General features: G+C 43.7%; 1 long non-coding RNA gene across 1 annotated transcript; it reads right to left on the reverse strand.

Annotated features, from left to right (window-relative positions):
• Positions 1-20604: 20604 nt before the first annotated feature.
• Positions 20605-23094, reverse strand: LOC134928870 (uncharacterized). The gene is made up of 3 exons (XR_010178085.1): positions 22976-23094; positions 22690-22902; positions 20605-22084 (listed from the first exon to the last, which is right to left on the reverse strand). It is a non-coding gene; the product is annotated as an uncharacterized LOC134928870 (long non-coding RNA).
• Between the last annotated feature and the right edge of the window lie 404 nt (positions 23095-23498).

Genomic DNA, 23498 nt, shown 5'->3' on the forward strand with positions numbered 1-23498 from the left:
TTCCTCTCCCATCCCCCACACTTCTCACTGGCTGCTTCCCTCTCTCATTCCTTACACTCCCACTGCCTGTTTCTCTCTGTCAGTCCTCCCCACTTTTTTTCTCATCCCCTATGTAAAAGTTGACAATATTTAAAAACCAGTGCAATCGTTAATGAAACCGGACGCAAATCTGATTAGGAGAAGTGCAACACTTTACCTTAAATAAACACGTTAGAAGTGTACTGTGCTCCAATCCATAAAGATTTAATAAAGAGAAAAGGGGAAAACAGATAACAATTGATCAAACAATAAACACAGGTATACAGAGAAATACAGAGAAATGCAAGTACAGTATAATACACCAATAAGGACTTACAGGTAACAGACCAAATACATACACAGGCGCCACTAGATCCAGGACACAGTCGTCAGCAGATAACCGTGATGATTTGAGATAGGAGATCTAATGCTTACTGTGGCTTGTCCTATATTTATACAGGATTTCCAACCCTCACCGTGCAGTGGGGGATGCACTGCTACAATTGATCAGTAAAGTACACAGTTTCAAATCTTGATAGTCCATTGGTCCCTTAGAAAGGTATTGTCTTCAGGAATGTGACTGTTACTGTCTCAGGGTCCCACCAGACAACTAGTTTCTGTTTAAATAAGTACTTATTCATATTATGTTCACATATCTGATACTTGCTAATATTTTGCGAATGACACATGCTACAGTCTTTTAGCTACTACTGGATATTAGCTAATGAACTGACGATCATTTTGATACCAGACACGGGGAGATAATATGTCCCTGTGTGTCTATTATTGCGCAATTGTCACTGTTACACGTGTTACAATATATATAAATGGTGTGTTGGGTAGATGGTACATGTCACTCTTCTCATGTGTCTCATCACCTTTATCTCTCTGTCCTTTACATACCCCATCCCCCTACACTCCCTGCTACCCTTTTAGCCTCTGCATCCATCTCAACCATAGGCGTGCGCAGCACATTTTATTAGGGGGTGCACCGTCGGAGGGGTGTGTCTAGCATAAGAGAGAGGTGGGCATGTGGCGGGTGTGACGGGTGGGCGTGCGAGCAGCATGACATAATCACATCACACTGTTTTTGTACATGGAGGTGGAGCCGGGAGTTTGAAAGCCGGTGGCAGTGGCACCCTTGATTAACCCAGGCATCCGGTCAGTAATGAAGTCATGACAGGGTGCAGCGCAGAGGGGACAGTAATCAGCCTGCTCGGCTATCGCTGCATCAGGCTTGTGAGATCAGGGTGCCAGACATTAGGGGGTGCCTGTGCGCACCAGGCACCCCCCCCTGCGCACACCTATGATCTCAACCATGGCACTTCTCACCCCAATGTCCTATTCACTGCACTTCTCACTTTGCTTCACTCTGTAAGCCCTTACACTTCCCACTGCCTGCTTCCCTCTCTCATCCCCCACACTTCCCACTGCCTGCTTCCCTCTCTCATCCTTTACACTTCCCACTGCCTGCTTACCTCTCTCATCTCCCACACTTCCCACTGCCTGCTTCCCTCTCTCATCCCCCACACTTCCCACTGCCTGCTTACCTCTCTCGTCTCTTACACTTCCCACTGCCTGCTTCCCTCTCTCATCTCTTACACTTCCCACTGCCTGCTTCCCTCTCTCATCTCTTACACTTCCCACTGCCTGCTTCCCTCTCTCATCTCTTACACTTCCCACTGCCTGCTTCCCTCTCTCATCTCTTACACTTCCCACTGTCTGCTTCCCTCTCTCATCTCTTACACTTCCCACTGCCTGCTTATCTCTCCCATCCCCTAATTTTTAGAAACAGGTCAGTAAGTCTTTTGTATTAAACCTGTGATATAGGGCCTAATTCAGCATGGATTATAAATGTGCAAAAAATCACACACAACTCATTACTCTAACATTCGGGAGTGACACAGCACAGGGCCCACATGTCGGGTTCTGCCCCCCTCCCAGCAAACATGCGAGTGGATCGCAAGACAGCAATGCTCTCATATGTTTAGGGTTGCCTTATGCGAAGGAAGATGGCTACCTGCCATGTTTAGGCTCACCGCGGCTGCGTGTGACATCACGCAGCCACCGTGGGCTGCCCCAGAAACGATCCGGACACACCTGCGTTGTCCAGACCATGCCCCTAAAATGCTGCCATTATGCCCCCTCCTGCCCCGTGAATTCCTCTGCCTGTCAATCAGGCAGAGGCATTCGCACATTTGAGATGCTCTGTGTTGATCTTACCAAAAACAAATCCCCTGCAAGCTCTGTGTATTGTCCCCTTCTATATTTGTACATATTAATCATGTCCCCTCTTAATCTCCTCTTTTCCAGTGTAAACATGCCTTGATTAGCAAGCCTTTCCTCGTATTCTAGTGTCTCCATCCCCTTAATCAGTTGGTCACCCGTCTCTGAACCTTTTCTATTTTCAGGATATCCTTTTTGTAGTATGGTGCCCAAAATTGTGCATAGTATTCGAGATGTGGCCTCACAAGTCATTTATATAATAGGAGTATAACATTCTCATCCCTTGCATCAATTCCCCGCTTTATGCATGCTAATACCTTGTTTGCCTTATTTGCTGAAATCCTACTTTGGGGACTATTGCTGAGTTTATCTATGTGAACATCTAAATCTTTTTCCAGTACAGAATCCCCTAGTTTTTCCCCATTTAGTATGTAGGTAGTATTTTTGTTCTTGCTACCAAAGTGCATTACCTTACACTTATCTATATTGAACCTCATTCTCCATTTTGCAGCCCACACTTCTAGTTTAAATAAGTCATTCTGAAGAGACTCAGCATCCCCCTCCGAATTTATAACCTTACACAGTTTGGTATCGTCTGCAAAAATTGACACCATGCTCTCTAGACCTACTTCTAGATCATTTATGAAAATGTTGAACAATAGTGGTCCAAGTACAGCCCCTTGTGTCACACCACTTATACCCCTTTCACACTGCCAATGCCATATCCCACCCGGGCATTGGAAACGGGTCCTTCCCGGGTGGGATCCGGCATTGGCCGCTGCTGCAGGCTTCCCCAACCTGGCAATATGTCGGGCGAGTTGCCATAACAGCGGGGGGGGGGCAGAGCCGGTGGCGGAGGCGGAGCTGGGAGATGAGATCATCTCCGCTCCGCCTCTCCCTGCTGTAGTAAACGTGTCCCGGGATGCATCGACCCGGGAGCCCGTTTACGCAGCCACTGATCCGGTATTCAACCCGGGTATAACACTGCTTTATTCCCGAGTTGAATTGCCAGGTCAGGTGACCCGCAATTTTGGCTAATCCCCTTTCACACCGCACACTGACCTGTGTCGACCCTTTCTAACACAATATTACTATCCCTATATGGATAGACAGAGAATAATCAGAACTCACCTTCTGCTGATTCCAACTCACATACACTTACAAATCCAAGCTACACTTTGAAATACAAGCTCCCTTACAATGAGCAAGCTCCAATGTGTCTAATCACTGATTATATAGGCTCAGCCAGTTGCTTTAGTCAGCCCCTCCTCCTCCTGATTACTCACACCTGATTCAACCCCCTCCCTCTGGCTTTCTCCTCACACCTTTTTTTTTCCCCTCCAAAAAAACAAACAAAAAACCAGTACAGATACAAACAAAAAAAAAAAAACAGTACAGATGCAAACAATCAGATTCAGATAAACTTTCTCCCACAATATTACTATCCCTATATGGATAGACAGAGAATAATCAGAACTCACCTTCTGCTGATTCCAACTCACATACACTTACAAATCCAAGGTACACTTTGAAATACAAGCTCCCTTACAATGATCAAGCTCCAATGAGTCTAATCACTGATTATATAGGCTCAGCCAGCTGCTTTAGTCAGCCCCTCCTCCTCCTGATTACTCACTATATGAGCAATACTTACAGCTTCTCTGCTTTATTCCTCCCTTCTTTTATCACATTTTTCTTAGCCAGACATTACACTGATCAGGCTAAACCCAGCAACAGCCCAGCCCATGGTCCAACCCATGTAGTGTGGGCCTCACAAAGGTGTCACCCTTCCAGGGGGTGACACCAAAATGCCGGTTGACAGGAGCCTGGTGCTGCAATGTGAGATTATTCTGCAGTAACCAGCTTCTGTCACTGAAAAGGAGGCGGCTTTGCAGGCACCAGTCTCCAAAGGCAAACAGTGGCGGATCTACATTTATGGGGCCCCCAAAGCTTAAGTTGTTATGGGGGCCCCTTCGCAACTAGCAACAATAGGGCAACATTCAACAAGGTCCAAAGGGTCTTGCTGCCCTTGCAAGGACCTCTAGGCCCAAATGGCGGAGAATGGGGTGGAGTAATTGAATAGGGGCCATACAATGAGACCCTTCCCACCAGCTTGTGTCTGTGGGGATAGGTCAGGTATTTGGTGAGAGAGCCTGCAGGGGCACATGTGTTGGGTGACGGGGTAAGAGAGTCTGTGGAGCAGATGTGGTGGGTGACAGGGCAAGGGTTTGTGGGGCAGGTCTGGTTAAAGGACCCCCCTTTCCCCCCTGGCCCCATTAATATCAACCACTCACAGCTCCCCCCCTCCCTTTCAATAATCACCTAACAGCACCCCCACTTCATTAATCATCTCACAGCACCACCACCCCCCCTGACAGCACACACCGCTCAGCGCCAGCAAAATTACCTTATTAGATGCCTCCTTGTCCCGGGCTCCTTCTCACCTGTCCTTGCTCCCAGCCTTCTTCCTACGATGGGCGCTCTCAGGCGCCACCATTCCTGGGAATGTCACAAAGAGAAGCTCACAGACAGCAAATCACAGAGCAAGACTACAACAGCAGCTGCCGTACTAAGCAGCACGCATCAAAGCTGTAATAGCAGTGATGCTGTACTAGAAGCCGGGTTATCATGGTGTTATTGGTTACGAGCTATAGCCGTACAAAGAGAGGTAAAAATGGGATTAGTGGCCCTGCAGCTTAATTTGTTTCATAGTAGATCCGTCCCTGGAGGCAGCCTAGCATCTCCGTGGATGCTGGGCACGCCCCTGGAGTGAAGTAATCCGGGGTATAACACTAGGCCATGCCCCCTGCAGGGATGTCAGCAGGGTACTCCTGTGAGGCCTCGTCCCTTTCTTTGAGGACACGTCCTCTTTCTGGATCACACACCAAAGGGGGTACTATTGGCTGCACCGGGTGTCACCGACCCGTGGAATGCCACTGATTATTTGTAAGACACATCTGAGGCTGCTTTCCTGTATGGCCACAGCCAGGGCCATCTTATGCATAATGCTTTAAGTTGCACATAGCTTAATGTATAGGCTTTCCATACTATCCCTTTAAACCGGGATGCTCATGGATTGTACAGGTTCTGTGGCTGACTAAAACTAGATAAAATGCAGGCTAGAAGTCAGCCAGTCATAAAACCTGTGTCATTTATTAGTGTCGTGGTTTAAAAGGATAGTATGGTAAGCCTATTTAAGGTACATGCAGCACAAAATACACATGTAAGTGCACCTACATGTTTCTTATCTTTTTTCACTAAAATATATATTTAAAAAAATAGTATATAGTCAAAATTCTGAGAGTTTAAATATGCTGCACTTGTCCAAACAATAATTAAAACAATCACAAGGTGTAATAAAACATTTGTAATAAAATCTACATTGAAACGTAACTTTTACTTTTTTATTTATATACAGCTGAATGTCTTCAGTTCAAACCACTGTCTGAGCAGATGACTCTGTAAGTTTATCAGTGCTAACACATGGTTGTGTTGTGTATGACCTAAGTTATTTATGATTGATTTTTGCACAACTTTCTTACGGGTGTATTATGCATAATTATGAGGTTGCTACATCTCTCCCCAGGTTTTCCTCGTACTATGCTGGAATAGGAGCTGCTGTTATCATCTTTGGATACTTCAAGGTTTCTTTATGGGTTCTAGCTGCCGCCAGACAGACACGATGCATGAGGAAACTGTTTTTCCATTCAGTATTATCCCAAGAAATGTCACCAAATCTGGAGAACTCAAACTCGTCTTACAGAGTAAGAGACCTACCCGATGGTCTAGCCTTGTCCAATTAGACTTTTATTATCAATGTATACATTATTTTACCATTATTGTTAATGACTGTGATTTATATCTTCTAGAGACGTCAATAAAATCAATGATGGAATAGGAGATAAAGTTGGCCATCTTGCACAGAATTGTTCAACGTTTGTGGCAGGGTTAGTGATTGCACTGTACACAGGCTGGAAACTCGCACTGGCTGTCATGGCTACCAGTCCACTTGTAGCTATTTCAACCGCCACATGCTCCAAGGTAATGACTGTGATATTTTTGTTTAAATTGCTATATCGTATTTAAACCCTTATTTATCAATTGCACCAGCCAATCACCTCCTCTCATTTTTCAAACCCAGCCTGTGACATGGAAGTTAGGAGCTGAATGGCTGGTGCAATGTATCACTCACAATGAAATGTATTACTCATTGATAAATAAGGGCATTAATGTTTTGAAGTAATTGAAGATTATTTAGGTAAGATGGAATCAATAGTTATACAAATATGTAATAGTATTAAACTATCTTAAGATTCTAAAATGGATAGTAGTAATAAAGTACTTAAGGGGAGATGTATCAAGGGGATCCAGTCAGGATTCAGGTGGTCGGGATCCCGGCAGTCCAAGTACCGACACTGGAATCCCAACACTACTCTGAATGCCGACACCGTTATCCCGACAATGATCACTATCTTGCTGCCGGGATCCTGACCGCCGGAACCCCAAACAATGATTACATGGGCTGCCAGAGAGGTAAGCTGCTAGGTTAGGTTAGGAGGGAGGGTTAGTCAACCCCGGGGAGGGTTAGACTGCGGGTGGGATGGGGGGGAGGGTTAGGCTGTGGGAAATGTGGGTTAGGGTTAGGGGGGTAGGGAATCCAGGATAGCTTAGTTAATTACTTTCGGTCTGTATTTTTACAGATGGCATCCAAACCGTGGGGATCCTGATACCAACACGTATCAAGCCTTGGAGTGAGAGAAAATGGAGTAGTTGCCTATAGCTTCTAACTGCTCTTCTATAGACTGTTCTAGATAAATAACAGTTACAGGCTGAGAAGATGCCTAAACCAACCAATCCGCTCCTGTCATGTATGTAGCACAGTCTTTGAAATCACAGAATCTGTTTGGTTGCCTTGGGCAACTACTCCTCTTTATCTCTTTCCAAAGCTTAATACTTATCCCCCTTAATATATTTGCAAGTAACAATATAGTGATCTTATTCCACACATGATTGGTTTTTCTTCAGTAATGCTTCTAGCCACCTTCCCATATAGGTCAGACTAGTGCATCTCAGCCACTGAAATCTGTAGCACCTTCAAAGTGACAGGTGTCCTCTCTGAGGCTTCCCCCACAAATCTGCTTCTTGCTAAGATGAAGATTTTGTTGTAGGACAACTTTGTCTAGACAATGTCTGGGTAGTATGATGCAGCTTCCAATTCCTCACAATTGACCAACATTGCTCACTGGGATATCCAAGCACTTGGATATTTTGCAGCCTTCTCATATCGTGTGCATGTCTATAACTTTATCTTTCACAGTATGACCAATGTTATTTGAATTGGGGAGTCTTTTATCTATAAAAGCTGGTTCTTTTAATGATCCACAGGTAGATGATAACTGGAAATCAATTGATAGGGCTATATCTTTCATCATGTAAGCATGTATCTTCCACAGCACAGGGATTTAATACCTATTCAATAAGCTTTTTTTCTGTGTTTATGGGGTTTCTATTATAATTTAAAAAAATCTGCAGACAAATAATGAATTATGAGTTTGACATTTTTTTAGAGCCTTCTTGTTCACAAAAATACTGTCTGAAATAATACTGTATGTGTAAGTGCCATTTGTAATACATGGTTGTGCACCAGTGAAAGGCTTATAGTGGTATTTGTATAAAGTCTCAGAAGAAAGAAAAGCAAAAGCAAAAGAGGCTATAGTGTCCAACCCAGGCGTTTATTGTTTTAATACTGTAGAATTGAACATATGAAACCATTCAGAACTAAGGATGAGTCTTAATTGATTACTGTGAGTCTAATCTTCAATAATTATTTTGATGATAGCACTTAGAGGCCTCCTAAACCCGGCTTTGTTATGTTTCTGGGTTTTGAAGCATTTTAAATCTGAACTTCTATTTTTTTGTAGTTATAACCACCGGGAAAGGGTTTAAACAAATGATAATGCTTTTGAATATTTTTATGTGCAAATTCTGCGTGTTTGAAAAAAAACTTCATGCGTGAACTGCAGTCTATTAAGCTTACAATAAATGTTTGTTGTGATGATTAAACTTCTTATCGAGTAGATAGAAATGGATATTGACATATTTAGAAATCAACTTAAGGTAGTTGTCTTGGCCTAGTGGTATGGTCAATGCTTAGCACAGCCTTTACTTTGGGTTTGAGCAGAGCCGGGCATAGGCAACCTAGGCAAATGCCTAGGGGCACAAGCAGATTCTGCTGATTAAAATGATATGCGGCATGCCTATATTCTGTGTGTGACTGTTGCTGTATCTGCATACGAAATGCTGCAGTACAGTGTATTCCTGGAAATCAGTCAGTCATACACAGAATATAGGCATGCGGCATATAATTTTAAACAGCAGAAGCTACTTGTGCATCCTAGCCACATAGTAATCCAAGGCATCCCCTGCTGCATGGCGTACTGATGCAAGTTGTTTGAGGAAACATCTGTATCCAAGCAGAGGCAGAGGTCACAGTGTTAGCAGCCATGTAAGTGCTGTGTTCGGGTGCGTTGGTTGTACAGTAGTGTTCGGCATATGTGTGTCATGTGTATAAATGCATTAATAATGTAGGGCATATGTGAAAGGGATATTATGTATGTCATTATGTGTATAAGGGCGTTAATAATGTGTGGCATATGTGTAAGGGATATTATGTGTATAAGGGCATTAATAAAGGCTGGCATAATGTGTAAAGCGCATTATGTTCATAAGGACATTAATAATGTGTCATATGTGTAAGGGGTATTACTGTGTGGTATTATGTGTATAAATGCATTACTAATGTGTGGCATTATGTGTATAGGGTGCTCTACTATGTGGTGTAACGTATAGAAAGAGCACTTCTGTGTGGTCTAATGTGAATAAAGAGCAATTTGGTGTGGTGTAATATGAATAAGGGGCACTACTATGAAGAGTAACGTATAAAAAGTAAAGTGGTACTACTGTGTGATATAACATGAATCATGGGCACTATCGCATGATAAAATGTGAATAAATTTGCACTACTGTGTGGCATAATTTCAATTGGGGGTACTATTGTGTGGCCATGCCCCTTCCCAGCAAGAACACACTCCTTTTTGGGCTGTGAATGGAATATGCGCACTGTTTCAATTTAAAATGTAGGGGGTAGGAACACCAAAATAAGGACTGCTATGGGTGAGGGATGATGATGCTGGGAAAGGGGTGCAGGGAAAGAGGCGGAACTAGCGGCGCTAGGGGGCACCAGCCAAATTCTTGCCTAGGGCATCATATTGGTTAGGGCCGGCTCTGGGTTTGAGGCTCGTTGAGGATGGAGGTGTATAATATTTGGGGCAGTACGACTGGTATAATGGTTAGCATTACTGCCCCACAGCACAGAGGTCATAGATTCCATTCCCACTACGGCCCTAACTGCATGGAGTTTGTGTATTCTCCCTATGCTTGCATGGGTTTCCTCCCACAATACATAAATATAGTGGTAGGTTAACTGGATCCCCCCCAAAAAATTGACCTTAGTGGGTGCGTGTACATGGGCAGACTAGATGGGCCAAGTGGTTCTTATTTACCATCAAATTCTATGTTTCTGTGTTTCTGCACCTTGTTATCTGAATCCTCAAATTCACACTAGTCATGCCATGCTAATTCACTGTAAACCCTTAGATGGTGGTATCACTGACAAGCAAGGAGCTCTCAGCTTATGCAAAAGCAAGAGCCGTGGCTGAAGAAGTTCTCTCCTCAATACGGACAGTGGTGGCATTTGGAGGACAAGAGAAAGAAATTAAAAGGTTTTTGCCCTTTTTCCTTGTTATTGTGTAAAAAGAAGGTTCAAAAATACAAGTGTTATAACAATGGGTATCAAATGGGTCTCCATCGGTGGCAGGAAAACCATAGACAGAAAACCATTGATGGGCATCAATACTGTGGGTCAAGGAAATGTGGTGGGCTAATCAGGGTAGGGGGTGTGGCTAAGCACTGTACATCAGAAAACAACATTGCCACATCTCTGCCATCAACAGCAGAGAAACATCGCCCTTCCACCATCAATGGTAAACAATCGACCGACGACTATGAATCATCATTCATGGTCATTGGCCATCCTTAAAGTATTGCACGATATAAACTTAAGATATTTTAATATATTTTCAGGTACACAAACAATTTGGGACAGGCTAAAGAAATTGGGATAAGAAAGGCCATTACTTCTCAGATGGCTGTTGGTTTTATGTATTTTTTTATATATGCCACCTATGCTCTTGGATTTTGGTTATGGACAACATTAATACTGGGAGGCCAAGGATATACCATTGGAAAAACTCTTGTGGTAAGTTTAACATTTAAAATTAATAATTGAAAAGACACAGGCAATGATTTGTAAACTGTACACTTAGCCATGAATAAATTAGAGATGAGCGGATATTGGTTCTCTGAGAACTGGACCCAGCCGAACTTCACGGTCCGAGTCCGGATCCGAGTCCAGCTCTGGGTTTCCCACCATTCTTAGACCCCAAAAGGAGGCAAAACTTCATTCTGCTGTCGGATTCTTGCTTGGTTTTGGACTCTATAAAGGTCCCGTGATCTGTGCCATTTTCACTCCGGCTGTGGAGAGTGTACTAAAAGGACGTGTTCATCTCAGTGCTTGGTTGTGTGGCATGGAACATGGGCATAGGGTTGGTGACTGCTTTGGGGGCTGGTGTATCAGTCCAGGGGTGCTCTGTCTGTCAACTTGTGTATCTGTCCACCTAGGGGTGATCTATCCATACATCCAGGGGTTCTGCCTCAGTGTTGATCAAAACCCTTGTGTACTGTGTGTACATCCAGGGGCTGGTGTGTCCTATCAGTAACAGCCCAGGGGTGCTCTGTCATCTACTGTATCTGATTTGGTGTGCTCTGTCCACCTAGGGGTGATCTGCCCATACAACCAGGGGCTCTGCCCCAGTGTTAAGTAAAAACCCAGTATACTGTGTACATCCAGGGGCTGTTGTGTCCTATCAGTATTAGTCCAGGGGTGCTCTGTCTGTCATCTGCTGTATCTGACAAGGGATGCTCTGTCAACCCAGGAATGGTCTGTCCATACATCCAGGGGCTCTGTCCCAGTGTTAAGTAAAAACTCAGGATACTGTGCGTACATCCAGAGGCTGGTATGTCCAATCAGTATTAGTCCAGGGGTGCTCTGTCTGTCGTCTGCTGTATCTCATAAGGGACGCTCTGTACACCTTGGGGAGAACTGTCCATCCACCCAGGGGCTCCGCCCCAGTGTAAAATTAAAGTACCGTATATACTCGAGTATAAGCCGACTTTTTCAGCACTTTTTTTTGTGCTGAAAAAGCCACCTCGGCTTATACTCAATCAGATTTAGTGCCAGATATGCCCCACAGTGCCAGGTGTGCCAGATATGCCCCACAGTGCTAGATACTTACCCTCCGTCGCTCCCGCGCTGTCTTCTGAAGGAGGGACACGGAGAGCGCAGCGCGCGGCTCTCCTGTGTCCCTCCTGCATCTCCAGTGGCAGCGGCGTCTGAGTGGTAAAGAAAGTGCACGAACGGCACTTCCTTTAACACACGCCGCTGCCGCCGGAGATGCAGGAGGGACACAGGAGAGCCGCGCGCTACGCTCTCCGTGTCCCTCCTTCAGAAGACAGCGCGGGAGCGACGGAGGGTAAGTATCTAGCACTGTGGGGCATATCTGGCACACCTGGCACTGTGGGGCATATCTGGCACACCTGGCACTGTGGGGCATATCTGGCACTGTGGGGCATATCTGGCACTGTGGGGCACATCTGGCACACCTGGCACTGTGGGGCATATCTGGCACACCTGGCACTGTGGGGCATATCTGGCACTGTGGGGCACATCTGGCACTGTGGGGCATATCTGGCACATCTGGCACTGTGGGGCATATCTGGCACTGTGGGGCATCTCTGGCACATCTGGCACTGTGGGACATATCTGGCACTGTGGGGCATATCTGGCACATCTGGCACTGTGGGGCATATCTGGCACTGTGGGGCATATCTGGCACATATGGCACTGTGGGGCATATCTGGCACAGTGGGGCATATCTGGCACATCTGGCACTGTGGGGCATATCTGGCACATCTGGCACTGTGGGGCATATCTGGCACTGTGGGGCATATCTGGCACTATGAGGTCTGTGTACGGGTAGAGCTGCATTTCCCACCCTAGGCTTATACTCGAGTCAATATGTTTTCCCAGGTTTTTGTGGTAAAATTAGGTGCCTCGGCTTATATTCGGGTCGACTTATATTCGAGTATATACGGTAATAAAAGCTAAAAAGCCTAAAATATAATTATAAAAAATAATTTTTTTTGTGCTGTACCCCAGTGTACAATAAATTTTTATTTTATTTTCATAAGTACTGTGACACTGCTGGTCAGACCACATTATGTTATTTCATACTCATACGCATATTGTGCAACACTGTGGGTGAAGGTGGTACCACATTAATATATTTTCATACACATACATGGATTGTGCGACACTGTTGGTGAAATTAAACTGCAGTGTTTGAATACTATTTCTGACTCATACACATATTGTGCGACACTGTGGGTGAAGGTGGTACCACAGTAATATATTTTATTTCATACTCGTGTTAGTGAAAATTAAACACGTATTGTGACACTGTAGGTGGTACATTTTTTTTGTACAAAGTGTGGCTTATGCTGTTCCCCACTTTGTTCGTGTTTGTTGATACTTGATAGATATAGAGGACGAAATATTGAGAGAACAGGAAGCACATACTAGTGCTGCAGCTGCTCCCACCAGTCATGACAATAAAAGTTGGTAAACATCATCTAATAAGCCCAATGTCCAAGGGCATAGAGGGCTTAAGTCAGGGCATGTAAAATCAAAGAAACAATATAATTTCACAGTGGTAAAGAAAAAAACATCAAAAGGAAAGTTAGCTGCAGAGAATGATAAAATTGGCAATATTTCATTCACCATACAAAGTGGTTATGATTTGTTGAAAACTGGCCTGGTGGAACCGGAGATATCTGACTTCAAAGTAGTGGTCCCCATCCGACCCTGTTAATTGCTATTCCCAACCAGATATCTGGGGTTCTGTATGACTTAGAATGTTTCTGAGGGCATATTCCAAAAGCTGGTGCTCTCCCCTTTTGGTTGACACTTGTCTCTACTATGCCCAGAACCAGACATATTAGCCTTCCAGCAACTGGTCCCTGCTCCAGCTCCACACTCCTAGTATGTAGTTTTATATTTTTGTTGGTGGATTGCTCTGGCTCCTGAACTCTGATCCCCCAATTCTAGTTTTTTATCCCATTGAAAGCTAAGAAATGTATTTCTAGGAGCTGCCCTCCCATTGGAAAATTATGAATATTAAGCCCACTCCACTATCCACCCCTCCTCTGCATATTAAACACCCCCTACCACCCTGGAAGACATGTACTGGGGCCCCTTCATTCACATTAATGCCTCCTTCTACAGATTAGTATTCCCCCTCCTGTCCCATCTTCAACCATCTGTGCAGAAAAGGAGTAAGTAGCAGAAATTAAGGCTCCAGATCCTGCATGCTGAGCAGAAGAAAAAAAAACCTACCACTCATGGGACATCAAGGCTGCCGCTGATAGCACCCCCACCCCTGGAGGATGGGTAGGGGCCCTGGTGCATTGCTTTGCCCAGGGGCCTACACTGCTGTTAGGATGGCTCTGTAGAAGAGGTGTCAAAAAAATGAAAACAACTTAAGCAGTAGAACAAATTGTGCATTCAGAACCATCACACATTGAGGAACGTTAAGGGGTGTCCAACTTTAGCTATGTGTGATTCTGGAATTTCTCACACTGTCCTCATAGAGAAGTCTCCTTTCACCATTTCTGCACCATCTACACATGTGAGGAACAGTACATGTAAAGATGGTAATGAAGGCAAATTAGAAATTGAGGATTCATGTGTGGAAGTGGAACAGGATGAGGGGGATATGTGTGTACTATCTGACACTGAGGATGTTGTTGTTGTTGTTGTTGTTGTGTGAGTAAGTCAGTCACCAGTGGCTGCAGTTCTTGCCCTTGATAAAAAGAAAGCCATTATGATGCCTGGGCTAAGACCAAAAAAGCTAACTCTTGGATGTGGAATTATTTTTCCACAAATCCTGACAATGATTGTGAAGGCATCTGCTCCATCTTTGAGGCCAAAGTTAGTAGAGGTAGGGATGTTAGCCATCTAGGCACCTACTCCAGGTCACGTAATTTGCAGCGAATTCATGAAATTTATTTTACAACATTATCACCCTTATCATCAACCTCATTAGTGATCGGCGGTAGTCCTTCCAAAAAATTGTTTTGTCTCAGCCCAAACAAAGCAAGCACTTCAGCCACAAAATTGTCAGTCCCTGTCAATGAAAGTGCCTGGTTTGTTACACTGTGCATGTCTTTTTTAATATCAAACATAAGGATGGTAGGGAGGAACCAAGGACAATTCCATTCTTTTCATTTCTGCACTGCTGTGTGGAAATGTTTCATAGATGTGCTATAAACTGCCGTATGTTTGTGCTGCTGCTCTGTTGGTTAGTAACCAGCCATCTCGCTGCAGCCTTTGGCCTAAAACGGGTAAAAACAATATTGTGAGCTTTAAGGTGGTCAAAATTGACTGGAAATGAGAGGAAATTAATGCCATTGAGGTTAATAATACTGAAGGAACAAAAACAGGCCAAAATTTTGTAATTTTTGCAGTTTTTATTATTTTTTCTAAAAAAATACAGATCCAAAAATAAAACCCACAAGGGCAGTTGGAGAAAACCAATACAGATCCAAAACATGAAGTATATATATATATATAGCATGGAGAGTGATTCAGGCGGCACTCATCAGACTGAGAGAAATTCAATTAAGCATCGTGTTTATTCTTTTGGCAGAATAAACACGATGCTTAATTGAATTTCTCTCAGTCTGATGAGTGCCGCCTGAATCACCCTCCATGCTGCATAGTGGGTTGCATATCCCACAAGGAGGACACCTCAGCATCATTTAAATACATTAGCTACGAGTGCCGGACAATTTTGGACAAATATATATATATATATATATATATATATATATTAGTGATATGCACCGGAAATTTTTCGGGTTTTGGTTTTGGATTCGGTTCCGCGGCCGTGTTTTGGATTCGGACGCGTTTTGGCAAAACCTCCCTAAAAATGTTTTGTCAGATTCGGGTGTGTTTTGGATTCGGGTGTTTTTTTACAATAAACCCTCAAAAACAGCTTCAATCAGAGAATGTGGGGGTCATTTTGATCCCATAGTATTATTTACCTCAATAACCATAATTTCCACTCATTTTCAGTCTATTCACCTCACACCTCATAATATTAATTTTAGTCCTAAAATTTGCACCGAGGTAGCTGTGTGACTAAGCTAAGCGACCCAAGTGGCCGACACAAACACCTGGCCCATCTAGGAGTGGCACTGTAGTGTCAGACAGGATGGCACTTCAAAAAAATAGTCCCCAAACAGCACATAATGCAAAGAAAAAAAGAGGCGCAATGAGGTAGCTGTGTGACTAAGCTAAGCGACCGAAGTGGCCGACACAAACACCTGGCCCATCTAGGAGTGACACTGCAGTGTCAGACAGGATGGCAGATTTAAAAAATAGTCCCCAAACAGCACATGATGCAAAGAAAAAAAGAGGTGCACCAAGGTCGCTGGATGGCTAAGCTAAGCGACCCAAGTGGCCGACACAAACACCTGGCCCATCTAGGAGTGGTACTGCAGTGTCAGACAGGATGGCAGATTTAAAAAATACTCCCCAAACAGCACATGATGCAAAGAAAAAAAGAGGTGCACCAAGGTCGCTGGATGGCTAAGCTAAGCGACACAAGTGGCCGACACAAACACCTGGCCCATCTAGGAGTGGCACTGCAGTGTCAGACAGGATGGCACTTCAAAAAAATAGTCCCCAAACAGCACATGATGCAAAGAAAAAAAGAGGCGAAATGAGGTAGCTGTGTGACTAAGCTAAGCGACCCAAGTGGCCGACACAAACACCTGGCCCATCTAGGAGTGGCAGTGCAGTGTCAGACAGGATGGCAGATTTAAAAAATAGCCCCCAAACAGCACATGATGCAAAGAAAAAAAGAGGTGCACCAAGGTTGCTGGATGGCTAAGCTAAGCGACCCAAGTGGCCGACACAAACACCTGGCCCATCTAGGAGTGGCACTGCAGTGTCAGACAGGATGGCAGATTTAAAAAATAGTCCCCAAACAGCACATGATGCAAAGAAAAAAAGAAGTGCACCTAGGTCGCTGGAAGGCTAAACTAAGCGACACAAGTGGCCGCCACAAACACCTGGCCCATCTAGGAGTGGCACTGCAGTGTCAGACAGGATGGCACTTCCAAAAATAGTCCCCAAACAGCACATGATGCAAAGAAAAATGAAAGAAAAAAGAGGTGCAAGATGGAATTGTCCTTGGGCCCTCCCACCCACCCTTATGTTGTATAAACAGGACATGCACACTTTAACAGGTGACCTGTTACGACTGTGGAACGCAGGTGGACCGCAACCGGAAGCCGGAAGCTCCGAACCCGGAAGCCGCGGAACGCGGCATCACAGCATCCCCTGCTACCCGGGACTTGCACGTGTGACTCCCTGTCTCTGTCCCTACTCGGGCTCAGTGCTAGCAGACAGCACACCGCACCATCCACAGCAGGCACTGCTTAAGAGAACAGCCGCTGAGCGGTCAGCCACCAAACCAGTGAGTGGATCAAACAAGCCTTATGGACATGAGACAGATGCGGGATTGGCTCGTTAAACACCTAGCCATACCATTGAATACTACGTCCATCAGCTCCTTCTGGTGAAGTATCAACAGGCTCTATCAAATATTAACCAGCCTCTTTTCCCTCAAAGTGCAGTTTGAGCTCTTTATGCACTAACCCTTATTACCGTTAACAGCTGGCTTATGCATGCAAGAGAACTAACACTAATTAGGGTTGGTGTTTAAACACTAACAAGTTCTGAGGCCCAGGACACAGTCATTACTTTTAATCATTGTTTTAATTTGTTTTTTATTTTTTATTTAATTGTGTATATGTATTGTAAACGGCACTTTAGCCATTCAGTGTCTATTTGTTAGAATTTTCTTACCAATAAACTAAACTATATATTTATAAAACCAGCAGCCGTTGTACTACTATCCCCTCCGAGCGCCCACATTACTCCTTTTCACTTTAACAAACCCATCATTTCAGCGACGGGGTCTGCCACACGACTGTGACTGAAATGACTGGTTGGTTTGGGCCCCCACCAAAAAAGAAGCAATCAATCTCTCCTTGCACAAACTGGCTCTACAGAGGCAAGATGTCCACCTGCTCCTCTTCCTCCGATTCCTCACCCCTTTCACTGTGTACATCCCCCTCCTCACAGATTATTAATTCGTCCCCACTGGAATCCACCATCTCAGATCCCTGTGTACTTTCTGGAGGCAATTGCTGGTGAATGTCTCCACGGAGGAATTGTTTATAAAATTTATTTTGATGAACATCATCTTCTCCACATTTTCTGGAAGTAACCTCGTATGCCGATTGCTGACAAGGTGAGCGGCTGCACTAAACACTCTTTCGGAGTACACACTGGAGGGGGGGGCAACTTAGGTAAAATAAAGCCAGTTTGTGCAAGGGCCTCCAAATTGCCTCTTTTTCCTGCCAGTATACGTACGGACTGTCTGATGTGCCTACTTGGATGCGGTCACTCATATAATCCTCCATCATTCTTTTAATGGTGACAGAATCATATGCAGTGACAGTAGACGACATGTCAGTAATCGTTGGCAGGTCCTTCAGTCCGGACCAGATGTCAGCACTCGCTCCAGACTGCCCTGCAGCACCGCCAGCGGGTGGGCTCGGAGTTCTTAGCCTTTTCCTCGCACCCCCAGTTGCGGGAGAATGTGAAGGAGGAGCTGTTGACGGGTCACGTTCCGCTTGACTTGACAATTTTCTCACCAGCAGGTCTTTGAACCTCTGCAGACTTGTGTCTGCTGGAAAGAGAGATACAATGTAGGTTTTAAATCTAGGATCGAGCACGGTGGCCAAAATGTAGTGCTCTGATTTCAACAGATTGACCACCCGTGAATCCTGGTTAAGCGAATTAAGGGCTCCATCCACAAGTCCCACATGCCTAGCGGAATCGCTCTGTTTTAGCTCCTCCTTCAATCTCTCCAGCTTCTTCTGCAAAAGCCTGATGAGGGGAATGACCTGACTCAGGCTGGCAGTGTCTGAACTGACTTCACGTGTGGCAAGTTCAAAGGGTTGCAGAACCTTGCACAACGTTGAAATCATTCTCCACTGCGCTTGAGTCAGGTGCATTCCCCCTCCTTTGCCTATATCATAGGTAGCTGTATAGGCTTGAATGGCCTTTTGCTGCTCCTCCATCCTCTGAAGCATATAGAGGGTTGAATTCCACCTCGTTACCACCTCTTGCTTCAGATAATGGCAGGGCAGGTTCAGGAGTGTTTGCTGGTGCTCCAGTCTTCGGCACGCGGTGGCTGAATGCCGAAAGTGGCCCGCAATTCTTCAGGCCACCAAAAGCATCTCTTGCACGCCCCTGTCGTTTTTTAAATAATTCTGCACCACCAAATTCAATGTATGTGCAAAACATGGGACGTGCTGGAATTTGCTCAGATGTAATGCACGCACAATATTGGTGGCGTTGTCCGATGTCACAAATCCCCAGGAGAGTCCAATTGGGGTAAGCCATTCTGCAATGATGTTCCTCAGTTTCCGTAAGAGGTTGTCAGCTGTGTGCCTCTTATGGAAAGCGGTGATACAAAGCGTAGCCTGCCTAGGAACGAGTTGGCGTTTACGAGATGCTGCTACTGGTGCCGCCGCTGCTGTTCTTGCTGCGGGAGGCAATACATCTACCCAGTGGGCTGTCACAGTCATATAGTCCTGAGTCTGCCCTGCTTCACTTGTCCACATGTCCGTGGTTAAGTGGACATTGGGTACAACTGCATTTTTTAGGACACAGGTGACTCTTTTTCTGACGTCTGTGTACATTTTCGGTATCGCCTGCCTAGAGTAATGGAACCTAGATGGTATTTGGTACCGGGGACACAGTACCTCAATCAATTCTCTAGTTCCCTGTGAATTAATGGTGGATACCGGAACCACGTTTCTCACCACCCAGGCTGCCAAGGCCTGAGTTATTCGCTTTGCAGCAGGATGACTGCTGTGATATTTCATCTTCCTCGCAAAGGACTGTTGGACAGTCAATTGCTTACTGGAAGTAGTACAAGTGGTCTTCCGACTTCCCCTCTGGGATGACGATCGACTCCCAGCAGCAACAACAGCAGCGCCAGCAGCAGTAGGCGTTACATTTAAGGATCCATCGGAGGAATCCCAGGCAGGAGAGGACTCGTCAGACTTGACAGTGACATGGCCTGCAGAACTATTGGCTTTCCTGTCTAAGGAGGAAATTGACATTGAGGGAATTGGTGGTGTGGTTTGCAGGAGCTTGGTTACAAGAGGAAGGGATTTATTGGTCAGTGGACTGCTTCCGCTGTCACCCAAAGTTTTTGAACTTGTCACTGACTTCTGATGAATGCGGTCCAGGTGACGTATAAGGGAGGATGTTCCTAGGTGGTTAACGTCCTTACCCCTACTTATTACAGCTTGACAAAGGCAACACATGGCTTGACACCATTTATCCGCATTTCTGTTAAAATAATTCCACACCGAAGAGGTGATTTTTTTTGTATTTTGACCAGGCATGTCAATGGCAATATTCGTCCCACGGACAACAGGGCCAATATTTACTAAAAAATCGTGTTTGTCCGAACACGGGTATTCACTAAGCACCAATCTCGGCAGTGTTTGGACTATTCGTAATGGTTTGAATGACAAAGTTCAGAAATACGAAAGAATAGACCATCGGTCAAACGCGGCTGTTATTTCATACAACACGGGTATTCACTATTCATTCGTATTTGGGTGTTAGTCTCTGAGTGCTCAATTGCGGTAGTATTTTTTTGCGAATCGTTAAAAAAATCTGCAAAAAATAGACCTGCTTTTTTCAGCCGTGTTTACATGTGTTGACACTTACAAATCATTCCCACCTGACTTATCATGCCTATAAAAGGGACACAAACTTGTCTCATCCAAAATAATTTATTGCCTTATGTTTGCTGAAGTAAATTTGGAGTTTTAAAAGTCAATTCACATTTTTCAACATATATCCATTATTACACACATTAGTGTTAAAAGTTAAAATCTTTTTCATTTTGTGGGTTGTGCCTAAGGTTTTTAAATATGATTACTCATTTTCTACACACACAAACATGCCACAACAATAATGTCATTCATTTTGGTTATTAAAATTTAAAAATTTACACAAACATATTAGGACACTTTTACACAACTCTATTGTGTTTTTCTTGTAAAGTCGTCTACAGAAGAAATGTAAACCAGTTTTAATTCACATTGTAAGTTGCATTGGTCATGGATGATTATGCCTGGCTGCCAATTATTGTGTCTGTAGGATCTAAGATTGATTGGAATCTAGAAAGAGTTTTGATTAGAAAAAAATCAAGTGGTCTTGTTACTGCATGCTAAATACATTCTGCATGGCTGGCAATTCGTCTGCCTGCAGGATATGAGAATGATTGGAATCTAGAAAGAGTAATGATTAGAAAAAAAATCAAGTGGTCTTGTTACTGCATGCTAAATACATTCTGCATGGCTGTCAATTAGTCTGCCTGCAGTATATGAGAATGATTGAAATCTAGAAAGAGTAATGATTAGAAAAAAATCAAGTGGTCAGTTTACTTCCTGCTAAAGATATCCTGGCAGTCTGCCAATTATTGTGTCTGCAGGATCTGAGATTGATTGGAATCTAGAAAGAGTAAGGATTAGAAAAAAATCAAGTGGTCTGGTTACTTCCTGCTAACATGTATGTGCAGCTCAAACATTTCCCTCCTCCCAAAAAATTCAAAGATGGTAAAGAATAAATGTGCGTACTAATTTCCTGTTGTTGTTTGTACCACTTATAATTAATGATGTTGTACAAATTGTCAAGGAGCTAAGTGTTATATCTATTTTGACAAACATACACTTAAGTATTTTGATTTACTTCTCTGAATTTAAAAATGTGCGGTTTATTTGTTAATTTTATTTGGGTGGCTGCTTGTCCTGCCCTTTGCCTTTAGCACTGTCATGTTGGCATGTTCTGGTGAAGCGTCTTGGTGGTGATGACACTGGCGTGATATTTGGAGTAGTCGTACCAGAACTGCTACTTGTTTGCTGTTGGTGCATGGATCTGAGTGTTTCATTGAGGTTAGTGAGGGTGGCATTGAGTTCACGTGTAGCAGTATTTTGATTGTCTACAATTTGGAATACATTTTCATTTATCTTTTGATTGTTTTGAAAAATTTTCATATAGCTTTGCTGTTGTCTGTGCTGTTCTTCCATTAGTCTGTGCTGTTCTTCCATTATGCGCTGTAAGTTGGCCATGACCTGTGTAATGTCTGCATGCATGAGTTCCATGGTATTGGCAATTCTCGTGGTTTGTTCATTTTGTCTACTCATATTTCTGTTTAATCTTCTGAGGTGACATGGTAGGCTTGCCAACATTTGTGTCTGCCTACGCAGGCAATCTTCATTAGTGGCCTGCTGTCTAGCCCAAATGTTCCAAAACACATGATCAGGGCCTTGTGTTACTGGTGTTGTTGGGCTGTGTTGTGGTGGTGGAGTGCTTTGCTGTGGTGGTGTACTCACAGGTGCTGGGGGGCTCATTCCTTTGCTTGATGGCTGCATTTCTAACATGATTGTCTCATCCATGTCACTGTGTTGCTGTTGTTGCGGAGGGATGCTGTTACCAGGACTAGAAGCAGTAATTGTATAAAAAAATCCGTTAGTTATCCATATGTTTGTAAAAAAAAAAAAAAAACACTAAACATGGAACACATGTCATTGACTGGTGCTTTCACATATCCTGCCTAGCAACATCATCACTCATAACGTAAATACATACATATGGCTGTTTGTGGCTAATGTGTCTGGTTACTTCATTGTGAAAGCAAACACATAATTTTTATTGTAGATCAGACATACTCCACCATAAAAACTAATTGTAATCCATAATGTGTTACCTTATAGTTATTAAAAAAAAATAGGAATGTTTTTATCTGTATTTGGCAATGTTAGGTCAAACACACATGTGCAAAATTGTAAAACAACCTTACTATTTCATCAAATTACACATGAGTTTCTATTGCAGCATCTTACACACAATGTGCTACTGTATGGCTGAAGTGGACATACATATATTTACAGGATGTGGACAAGGCCATTTTGCTAGGATTCCATTTCATGTTTTATAGGCTTCGGTAAGTATATCATATTTTGATGTGTTTTGACTTAATGCGTTTAAGTGAAAGTTTGATTACGATCAGAAATTTATTATATGTATTTCAGTTTGATACTCACAATCAAGATGAGGGGAGTGTGGTTCACGTCTTGGTGGTGTGTCCAAAATTTGGAGTGGGGGGACCGAACATACTGTCGATAATCTTCGTGGCAGGGTAGCCTGCTGTGGTTGGCCCTGGACATCAGACCTTGCTTTCTTTGCTGCCACATGTTTTTTTTGGTGGTGTCTTACAGAAGTCCGACTTCTGCTGCTCCAGACTTCTTTTGATGGACCTAGTATTGAAAGTGAAATTTTGTTATGGCCATTCCTTTACAAACATACCCTATACTACAATGGACACTTTACCTGCTTCCGCAACGTCATCATCATCATCAGATGTCATGGGAGTTACTGTAGGACGACCAGTACTGCTTTTTTCCAACACTGTAAAACCCCCCAAAAATTTTTTTATTCATGCTATTGTTGATACATCCACCCATTATGCTTATAAACATTAATTATTTCAAAAATGCTTGTTTTTATTTTTAAAAAACATAAGGACCGTTTTCCACAAAACCACTACATACAACAATAAACATTGTCCAATAGCCATATGCACTATGGAAAGTGCAACACAGGAAAACATGTACAGGACACAGACATAGGACACAAGTCAAAATACATACACTAACAACCCAAAACACACACATCTTCATTTTGTAATGAAAGGAAAAATATTACATATGCACTACAGAAATTGCTCTGTGATGTGGCACTCCATACACACATTACCACTATATGAGCCAACCAAAAAAAAAAAATCACCCCAAAAAAAAAAAACAGTGTTGTGTCAGGCTACAAATGCAGCCTCAAACTCAACAAACAAATA

The sequence above is a fragment of the Pseudophryne corroboree genome, chromosome 5, assembly GCF_028390025.1.
Source record: "Pseudophryne corroboree isolate aPseCor3 chromosome 5, aPseCor3.hap2, whole genome shotgun sequence".
NCBI lineage: Eukaryota > Metazoa > Chordata > Amphibia > Anura > Myobatrachidae > Pseudophryne > Pseudophryne corroboree.